The 11,247-nt window shown below is 37.8% G+C and overlaps 1 long non-coding RNA gene across 1 annotated transcript in view; it reads left to right on the forward strand.

Moving 5' to 3' along the window:
* LOC309663226 overlaps positions 1-8,428 on the forward strand; it is a 117,104-nt gene extending 108,676 nt beyond the window's left edge. Inside the window, exon 2 of the long non-coding RNA XR_014265155.1 lies at positions 686-8,428. This is a non-coding gene — a long non-coding RNA (uncharacterized lncRNA). The remainder of the gene's footprint in view (positions 1-685) is intronic.
* Positions 8,429-11,247: the final 2,819 nt, after the last annotated feature.

The raw sequence follows: 11,247 nt of genomic DNA on the forward strand, positions 1-11,247 counted from the left end.
TGTTTTATTTTTTAGATTCCACATATAAGTGATAATGGAGTTTTTGTCTTTCTCTGTCTGACTTACTTTCACTTAGTATGATAATCTCTAGGTTCATCCATGTTGTTGCAAATGGCAGGATTTCATTCTTTTTTATGGCTGAGTAATATTTCATTGTATAAATATATTCCACGTCTTCTTTATCCATTCATCTGTTGATGGATACTTAGGTTGTTTCCATATCTCAACTATTGTAAATACTGCTGCTATGAACATTGGGGTGCATGTATATTTTTGAATTAGTGCTTTGGAGTTTTTTTGGATATATACCCAGGATTTGAATTGTTGGATCATATGGTAGTTCTATTTTTAGTCTTTTGAAGAGCCTCCGTACTGTTTTCCAATTTACATTCCCACCAACAGTATGCTAGGTTTCCCTTTTCTCCACATCCTTGCCAACATTTGTTATTTCTGGACTTTTTGATGATAGCCATTCTGACAGATGTGAAGGGATATCTCATTGTGGTTTTGATTTGCATTTCTCTGACAATTTGCCATGTTAAGCATCTTTTCATGTATATCTTCTTTGGAAAAATGTCTATTCAGGTCTTCTGTGCATTTTAAAATCAAGTTGTTTGTTTTTTTGGATAGAAACTAAATTTTCTTATGAAAACCAAGAGTTTCTCATCCACTCTTTTTTTCCCAGAAGTAATAATCTTCTGAAGTAAGACAACACAATCTGTTCACCAATGTGAATCACCTGTTCTGCCATTATGAGCACCCAGGGGCTTATCTTTGAGAAGTGGACTGCTTATCCAGGGTGAGTTTACCAACATTGGATTTTTCTTCTATTTTAGCGTCTTTCTCTAGGGGAATAATAGTAATAATTGAATACTTTTGTTTTACCTTGTGAGGAAAGATAACATCACGTTTAAACTTACTTTCCTTTCATTAATTGTTCATAATCGTACTTTCTAAGTTTTTACTCACATAAACACATACCCCAGTGTAATCCTAGGTTATATTTCTCTTACAGTCTATGAATAGAAACCTTTAAAATTCTGCATCCATATTTTAGGGACATTAATTAATTATTTGAAACTCTTCACCACCTCTTTTGACTATCTTAGCTTATTATCATGGTAACCATATGCTCTAAATGTTAACCTGAAAACAGTACAAATTAAGAAGATATATTTTACCTCCTTTTCACTATATCAGTGTCTGGTTGATCAATGGGGGAAGTATAAGGCCAGGATTACAGACTCTCTATTATTTAATATTAAACACATGGATTTGAGAAATTAGGTGACTTTTCCACCTTTTTGCATCTTGTGACTTGGTTACCAGGAAACTATGTGAAGGTAGTTTGAAGGACAAAGGGAATTTTGAGATGAGAGATCACTGTCTTTAGTACTCAACAATTTATCTCTAAGGGAAATGTAATTTTACATGGGAGTTGTATGAGGATCATCAGTTGCATGGTGTAAATGGTTCTTATTGCAGTCTCCTGTTATTCCAATTGGGATCATGAAAGATAATCTTAAATTGGGTCTGATATACATCTATAACTATTGATAATTTAGAGAGAAGAGTTCAGGCTATAGATCTATTGTTTCAATAGAGTGACAACTGTAATTCTGGTCTTTCAACTTAATAAATAAAATTTGCCTGACATTATGAATGACCCAGCTAGAATATGATGGCTCAAATCGTGCACTATTGTGACTTCTTGATCATTCAGAAAAATCATAGCTTTATTTTCAGTTGAGAGCACAAATTTGAAGATATCTCATAGGCCAATGGTTCTTCAAATTTTTTACTGTTCTTTTTAGGCTGGGCAAGTAAGACTGGGACCCACCTACCCTATCTGTTCACACTTTTCATAGGGAAAACATTGTAGTTTCAATGCATAAGTATACTTTTGTTGAGGTACTAGGTTTGTATCTGCTTTAGAGCCAGGAGAATGGATAACACCTATTAATCCTAAACTCTATAATCTATTGATTGGAAAGGTATAGCCCATAAGTACTGTTAACATTATGGGGTTAACTGATAACTCTGGACAAACTTAATTGATAAAGATAGACTAACACTAATTTCAAGTTGAGAAGTAAGAACAGCAGTGACTGAAAACCTTAAGTGACTTAAAACAAAATGAATGATGCATGGAAAAATTAAATGGTCTATCTGAAAATAGTGGGCAGTCCAGCCATATATTTGTATGCAAGCATATCAGGAACTTGAAAGTTTGGCCATTGAGTGGCAGCTAGGAGGTTCCAGATGAAGGATAGGCAGGGGAGGTCTTTCTTTATCTCCCAGGCACCCCTTTGTGTGATTTCATGTTGAACTATTTTCCCCTGCCTGTTACATCCCTCTCAAAGCTACTGTCTGACTTCTACCTGACTTTGCCGATGAGTGTCTGTGTACCTCCTGTATTCACTAATACATCACTTACATAAAGTACACTTTAATTGAAGATTTGAAATCATGGTGGCAGTCTACAGCATAGCAGACAACAGAGAATAACCTAAAACCACTGTTCTTACATTCCTTGCCATCTCTGCCTTGGGGATTCCTTATGATTATATCTTTCTTTGACCTTTGTGTGTTAATGGAATCTCCCTTACTCTCAAGAATATTCCTTCCGATCACACTCAAAATTTTGCAAAGGTCTTGAAATAAGATTCAAAATTATAATATTTCATTAACATATCCTAGTTCAAATTCTTAGGCAGCCCTTGTTCTCCCACTAAGCAAAGAAAAATCTCAGCATTTTTTTCTCTTTCTCTCTCTATGTTACACATAAGTAAAACTGGAAGTTATGGAATTCCTTGGCATTCACCAATGACATCAGAAGAAAGAACTTTCATTTTTGGTGCATTCTTGGCAGCTCATCAAAAGAATTTTGTGTGTGCTCCTGACTATTCTTTGTTAATAATTATTCTTGTATCTGTTATTCATACATTATTCGAGAGTAGTCAATACTACCTGTGCAGATTCAAACTATTTTTGCCCGTATATAAATATCACTTTGGTGTTCTAGGATTGGCATATTAAAAAGTATCCTAAATTATATTTGAATGTAGAATTCCATAGTTAATGTGTAGCATTCTCTTAGTGATTTTTAATTCTAGAAATTCCAAATTTTCAATAGTTTTAATGGAGCAGTAAAAATAGGATATTTTTTATCTTGGTGGTAGTGAAGACTTGTTTTTTTTTGTTTGTTTGTTTTTCTTGTGGATTCAGATTTCCTGCTAATCTGATGAATTTTTCTAGGGAAGGCAACCTTTATAACAATATTTAATTTTTTTAAAATATATAAATTTTTTGAAATTCTATAGGACTCAATGAAATAAGAGAGAATTGTAGTTTAAGCTTAAGAGTATTAAAACAATGATTAAGAGCATTAATTTGAACTGTTTACATTTTACTAAAGAGATACCAAGAGATTTAACACTGCTTTTCCTTTGAAGGCAAAGTCTCTTTCTCCCGTGCTTTATTCCTTTCTGATCCTCTCTGACTTTTACTCCTGTCCTTTCTTTTTGGTTTTCTTGTCCAAAGAAGTGTATGCCTATAAGTATATGTTCAGGCTCAATTAATCCTGATATTTATTTAACCCCATGTTAAGATACTTTGGTATCATTTTTATATACAAGTTATGCCTAACCATTTTTTTCCAAATTGGGAACCCCAAGGTCCCAAAGTTTGGTTTGCTTATTTGTTTATATAGGTATTCTTTGGTTAGTAAATTTCCTCGTATCACAAAAATTTAAGGTTAGTAAGCTATAATCTACCAAATTTCAGCTGTTATGTTTAATAAGTCTTAGTCCCATCCCCTTGGCTACACAGTGTTGTGTCTATCAGACAGCTTCTAGTAAAGCATTATGGATGATGTGAAGACTATGACTAAACCTAAAATTACATTGAGCAGCCACTGTAAATCTCTTTCTTGTTTAACGCTGTGCCATATATCAATAACAATAGTAACAGCTAAAGCTGCTGATTTGAAGATGTCTGTCAAACACATGATGATTAATCCCACTTTTCTCCCTCTGAGTTTGGATTCAGTAAAAACAATATGCACAATTCATATATAGAAGCATGATACTAGTTTGATTTTTTTTTCTGATAAAGCTGGACTGTAGACTTGCCACCAAAATCAGATTTCTTGAGACTTGCCCTCATTGCATATTTGGGGTGGCCATTTTAGAAGAGACTAAAAGTAGACATTTGGCTAGATGCATGGGTAATCAACATGCCTTATATTCCAAAGGAAGAGGTAGGCTTCTAGTTTGACTTCTAGAAGGCAAGCCATGGGCTGTGATCTCACTGTGCTTCCTATAGAGCAGGGGAAGGATATATTTCTGCTTCCTGGTGACAGGCTATTGCAAAAGGGGAATCTTGGGAAAGCAGAGTCATTCTTGCTTATTGGTTTTCTAAACCTTACCAATAAGATAAGTCACTCTTCCTATCTAATGGTGGGGGGTGGGGAGGGAAGGGAAGGGAAGAGAGAGACTGAGAGAGGAAGATGGCTTCTCAATATTTCTGAACCTAAAAGGCAGTCATTCATACTTCACAGGCAAAAGTAAGAACATCTGGAGAGGGAGAGAGAGTCCCCACTTTAATAACTAACATTTAATGACCACTTATTATGTACCAGGTACTGTGCTAAGAACTTTACATTTGTAGTCTTATTTAAAGCCTCATAGTAATCCAGTAAGATACCTACTTTTTTATTTAATTGTCTAGCATTCCCATCTTCTGCTAATAACCCTTTGTTTCCTTAGGAGAGCTGATCTTACATGATCCATAGAGTTCTAGTAGAGCTTCCAAATATGTACCCACTGGAGTAAGACATGTGCTGTTAGCTAAAAACAGATAAATTCATGAAAGATTGATAGATTATTTGGTGGATGTATGTGGCAGTTAGTCATAACTATAAAAGTAGTCTATAAACCTACGAATAAGAATAGAAACTCTTAAAAATCTGGGCCAAAGATTCTGCAGTTGCAAGGATGTTATACTTTTACCTGAAGATATACTGTTTCTTTATATTTTATTTAAGTACTTGATTTGATTTCATTTTAATCATTACTGTCACTATTACCACAATTTACCACATTGTGCTCCTGGATATGTTAGATTCCTCTTTCTGATAATCCATCCACGTTCTATTCTTTTTCAGGATTCCCATCACATTACTCTTTACATTCAAACCATTAGAATTATATAAATATAGTAGGCCTGGAGGTTTATTTGCCTTTAGCATTTCCTTCTGCATTCTTATTTTGTTTTTTTTTTTCCTTTTATCTCCAGCTTTATTGAGATGTAATTGACAAATGACATTGTCATAAACTTAAGGTGTACAATGTGATCTGCATTCTTACGACCATTTCCCCACTATAGTCTTCAGTAAGTTTGCAGATACTTCATTCCAGCCTATTTACTAGAGACCTGTTTTCCCCATAGAGTAACTATAAATAAATATAAAATTGACAGTGGAAAATGAAGTTATCTTAATACAGTTTACATGGAGTATTTTGTTTGAGAATTTAGGGTGTAGATGGAAAAGGTAATCTTTTCATATCCTGGCATTCCTGTGATCCTTGGCATGCGTCATCATTTTTATTTTATGGAGGTGGGTAAGGGGGTTGAGAACTAGGCACCAATTAATTTACCAAAAGTTACATGGACTTTACCTTCACTTGAGTGAGAGAGACACAAATACCAGGCTCCTCTGCTCCCTGCATCATCTTTCTTCTTGATTTATGTCTACTTGTGATGTAATATTACACCCAGGGCCTTCAGAGGTTAGTCATAGGTAAATGCCCATTAAACAATCATGTATTTGATCTATGTAGATTATTTTTATAAAACCTTGTGGTATTTTACTAGTCACAATCTACTGGCCTGTGATCGTAAATATCAAGATATAATGCCTTAGAGGAGCTTCAAGATGGCAGAAGGGTAAGATGTGGAGATCACCTTCCTCCCCACAAATACATCAGAAATACATCTACATGTGGAACAACTCCTACAGAACACCTACTGAACGCTGGCAGAAGACCTCAGACCTCCCAAAAGGCAAGAAACTCCCCACGTACCTGGGTAAGGCAAAAGAAAAAAGAAATAACAGAGACAAAAGAATAAGGACGGGACCTGCACCAGTGGGAGGGAGCTGTGAAGGAGGAAAGGTTTCCACACACTAGGAAGCCCCTCTGCGGGCGGAGACTGCAGGTGGCGGAGTGGGGAAGCTTCGGAGTCACGGAGGAGAGTGCAGCCACAGGGGCGCGGAGGGCAAAGCAGAGAGATCCCTGCACAGAAGAACGGAGACGACCAGCACTCACCAGCCCGAGAGGCTTGTCTGCTCACCCGCTGGGGCGGGCGGGGGCTGGGAGCTGAGGCTTAGGCTTCGGTCGGATCCCAGGGAGAGGACTGGGGTTGACTGTGTGAACACAGCCTGAAGGGGGCTAGTGCACCACAGCTAGCTGGGAGGGAGTCCAGGGAAAAGTCTGGAGCTGCCGAAGAGGCAAGAGACTTTTTTTTGCCTCTTTGTTTCCTGGTACGCGAGGAGAGGGGATTAAGAGCGCTGCTTAAAAGAGCTCCAGAGATGAGCATGAGCTGCGGCTATCAGCGTGGACCCCAGAGGTGGGCATGAGACGCTAAGGCTGCTGCTGCCGCCACCAAGAAGCCTGTGTGCGAGCACAGGTCACTATCCACACCTCCCCTCCCGGGAGCCTGTGCAGCCCGCCACTACCAGGGTCCTGTGATCCAGGGACAACTTCCCCAGGAGAACGCACGGCGTGCATCATGCTGGTGCAACGTCATGCTGGGCTCTGCTGCCGCAGGCTCGCCCCGCACTCCATGCCCCTGCCTCCCCCAGGCCTGAGTAAGCCAGAGCCCCCGAATCAGCTGCTCCTGTAACCCCGTCCTGTCTGAGCAAAGAACAGATGCCCTCAGGCGACCTACACGCAGAGGCTGGGCCAAATCCAAAGCTGAACCCCAGGAGCTGTGCGAACAAAGAGAAAGGGAAGTCTCTCCCAGCAGCCTCAGGAGCAGTGGATTAAATCTCCACAATCAACTTGATGTACCCTGCATCTGTGGAATACCTGAATAGACAATGAATCATCCCAAATTGAGGAGGTGGACTTTGGGAGCAACAATATATATATATTTTTCCCTTTTTCTCTTTTTGTGAGTGTGTATATGTATGGTTCTGTGTGTGATTTCATCTGTGTAGCTTTGCTTTTACCATTTGTCCTAGGGTTCGGTCTGTCCGTTTTGTTTTGTTTTTTTAGTATAGTTTTTAGCACTTGTTATCATTGGTGGATTTGTTTTTTGGTTAGGTTGCTCTCTTCTTTCTTTTTCTTTTTTTTATTACTTACAAAATTTTTTTTAATAATTATTTTTTATCTTTTATTCTAATAACTTTTATTTTACTTTATCTTCTTCTTTCTTTCTTTCTTTCTTTTTTCTCCCTTTTATTCTGAGCCATGTGGATGACAGGCTCCTGGTGCTCCAGCCAGGCATCAGGGCTGTGCCTCTGAGGTGGGAGAGCCAAGTTCAGGACATTGGTCCACCAGAGACCTCCCAGCTCCACATAATATCAAATGGCGAAAATCTCCTAGAGATCTCCATCTCAACACCAAGACCCAGCTCCACTCAACGACCAGCAAGCTACAGAGCTGGACACCGTATGCCAAACAGCTAGCAAGACAGGAACACAACCCCACCCATTAGCAAAGAGGCTGCCTAAAATCATAATAAGGCAACAGACACCCCAAAACACACCAGCCCATGTGGACCAGCCCACCTTAAAGACAAGATCCGGCCTCATCCACCAGAACACAGGCACTAGTCTCCTCCACCAGGAAGCCTACACAACCCACTGAACCAAACTTAGCCACTGGGGGCAGACACCAAAAACAACGGGAACTACGAACCTGCAGCCTGCAAAAAGGAGACACCAAACACAGTAAGTTAAGCAAAATGAGAAGACAGAGAAACACACAGCAGATGAAGGAGCAAGGTAAAACCCCACCAGACGTGGCAAATGAAGAGGAAATAGGCAGGCTACCTGAAAAAGAATCCAGAAAAATGATAGTAAAGACGATCCAAAATCTTGGAAATAGAATGGAGAAAATACAAGAAACGTTTAACAAGGACCTAGAAGAACTAAAGAGCAAACAAACAGTGATGAGCAACACAATAAATGAAATTTAAAATTCTCTAGAAGGAATCAATAGCAGAATAACTGAGGCAGAAGAACGGATAAGTGACCTGGAAAATAAAATAGTGGAAATAACTACTGCAGAGCAGAATAAAGAAAAAAGAATGAAAAGAAGTGAGGACAGTCTCAGAGACCTCTGGGACAACAATAAACACACCAACATTCGAATTATAGGGGTCCCAGAAGAAGAAGAGAAAAAGAAAGGGACTGAGAAAATATTTGAAGAGATTATAGTTGAAAACGTCCCTAATATGGGAAAGGAAATAGTTAGTCAAGTCCAAGAAGCACAGAGAGGCCCATACAGGATAAATCTAAGGAGAAAAATGCCAAGACACATATTAATCAACGTGTCAAAAATTAAATACAAAGAAAAATTATTAAAAGCAGCAAGGGAAAAACAACAAATAACATACAAGGGAATCCCCATAAGGTGAACAGCTGATCTTTCAGTAGAAACTCTGCAAGCCAGAAGGGAGTGGCAGCACACATTGAAAGTCATGAAGAGGAAAAACCTACAACCAAGATTACTCTACCCAAATCTCATTCAGATTTGACAGAGAAATTAAAACCTTTACAGACAAGCAAAAGCTAAGAGAATTTGGCACCACCAAACCAGCTTTACAACAAATGCTAAAGGAACTTCTCTAGGCAGAAAACACAACAGAAGGAAAACACCTACAATAACAAACCCAAAACAATTAAGAAAATGGTAATAGGAACATACATATTGATAATTACCTTAAATGTAAATGGATTAAATGCTCCAACCAAAAGACATAGACTAGCTGAATGGATCCAAAAACAAGACCTGTATATATGCTGTCTACAAGAGACCCACTTCAGACCTAGGAACACATACAAACTGAAAGTCAGGGGATGGAAAAAGATATTCCATGCAAATGGAAATCGAAAGAAAGCTGGAGTAACAATTCTCATATCAGACAAAATACACTTTAAAACAAAGACTATTACAAGAGACAAAGAAGGACACTATATAATGATCAAGGGATGAATCCAAGAAGAAGATATAACAATTGTAAATATTTATGCACCCAACATAGGAGCACCTCAATACATAAGGCAAATACTAACAGCCATAAAAGGGGAAATCGACAGTAACACAATCATAGTAGTGGACTTTAACACCCCACTTTCACCAATGGAAAGACTATCCAAAATGAAAATAAATAAGGAAACACAATCTTTAAATGATACATTAAACAAGATGGACTTAATTGATATTTATAGGACATTCCGTCCAGAAACAACAGAATACACTTTCTTCTCAAGTGCTCATGGAACATTCTCCAGGACAGATCATATCTTAGGTCACAAATCAAGCCTTGGTAAATTTAAGAACATTGAAATCGTATCAAGTATCTTTTCCAACCACAATGCTGTGAGAGTAGATATCAATTACAGGAAAAAATCTGTAAAAAATACAAACACATGGAGGCTAAACAATACACTACCAAATAACCAAGAGATCACTGAAGAAATCAAAGAGGAAATCAAAATATACCTAGAAACAAATGACAATGAAAACACGATGACCCAAAACCTATGGGATGCAGCAAAAGCAGTTCTAAGAGGGAAGTTTAGAGCAATACAATCCTACCTCAAAACAAGAAACATCTCAAATAAACAACCTAACCTTACACCGAAAGCAATTAGAGAAAGAAGAACAAAAATACCCCAAAGTTAGCAGAAGGAAAGAAATCATAAAGATCAGATCAGAAATAAATGAAAAAGAAATGAAGGAAACGACAGCAAAGATCAGTAAAGCTAAAAGCTGGTTCTTTGAAAAGATAAACAAAATTGATACACCATTAGCCAGACTCATCAAGAAAAAAAGGGAGAAGACTCAAATCAATAGAATTAGAAATGAAAAAGGAGAAGTAACAACTGCAGAAATACAAAGGATCATGAGAGATTACTACAAGAAACTATATGGCAATAAAATGGATAACCTGGAAGAAATGGACAGATTCTTGGAAATGCACAACCTTCTGAGCCTGAACCAGCAAGAAATAGAAAATATGAACAGACCAATGACAAACACTGAAGTTGAAACTGTGATTAAAACTCTTCCAACAAACAAAAGCCCAGGACCAGATGGCTTCACAGGTGAATTCTATCAAACATTTAGAGAAGAGCTAACGCTTATCCTTCTCAGACTCTTCCAAAATATAGCAGAGGGAGGAACACTCCCAAACTCATTCTGTGTGGCCACCATCACCCTGATACCAAAACCAGACAAAGATGTCACAAAAAAGATAACTACAGGCCAATATCACTGATGAACATAGATGCAAAAATCCTCAACAAAATACTAGTAAACAGAATCCAACAGCATATTAAAAGAATCATACACCATGATCAAGTGGGGTTTATCCCAGGGATGCAAGGATTCTTCAATATACACAAATCAATCAGTGTGATACACCATATTAACAAATTGAAGGAGAAAAACCATATGATCATCTCAATAGATGCAGAGAAAGGTTTCAACAAAATTCAACACCCATTTATGATAAAAACCCTCCAGAAAGTAGGCATAGAGAGAACTTACCTCAACATAATAAAGGCCATATATGACAAACCCACAGAAAACATCATCCTCAATGGTGAAAAACTGAAACCATTTCCACTAAGATCAGGAACAAGACAAGGTTGCCCACTCTCACCACTATTTTTCAACATAGTTTTGGAAGTGTTAGCCACAGCAATCAGAGAAGAAAAAGAAATAAGAGGAATCCAAATCGGAAAAGAAGAAATAAAGCTGTCACTGTTTGCAGATGACGTGACACTATACATAGAGAATCCTAAAGATGCTACCAGAAAACTACTAGAGCTAATCAATGAATTTGGTAAAGTAGCAGGATACAAAATTAATGCACAGATATCTCTTGCATTCCTATACACTAATGATGAAAAATCTGAAAGTGAAATTAAGAAAACACTCCCATTTACCATTGCAACAAAAAGAATAAAATATCTAGGAATAAACCTACCTAAGACTCAAAAGACCTGTA

Source organism: Balaenoptera physalus (assembly GCF_965194825.1).
Source record: "Balaenoptera physalus genome assembly, chromosome: 6".
Classification (NCBI taxonomy): domain Eukaryota; kingdom Metazoa; phylum Chordata; class Mammalia; order Artiodactyla; family Balaenopteridae; genus Balaenoptera; species Balaenoptera physalus.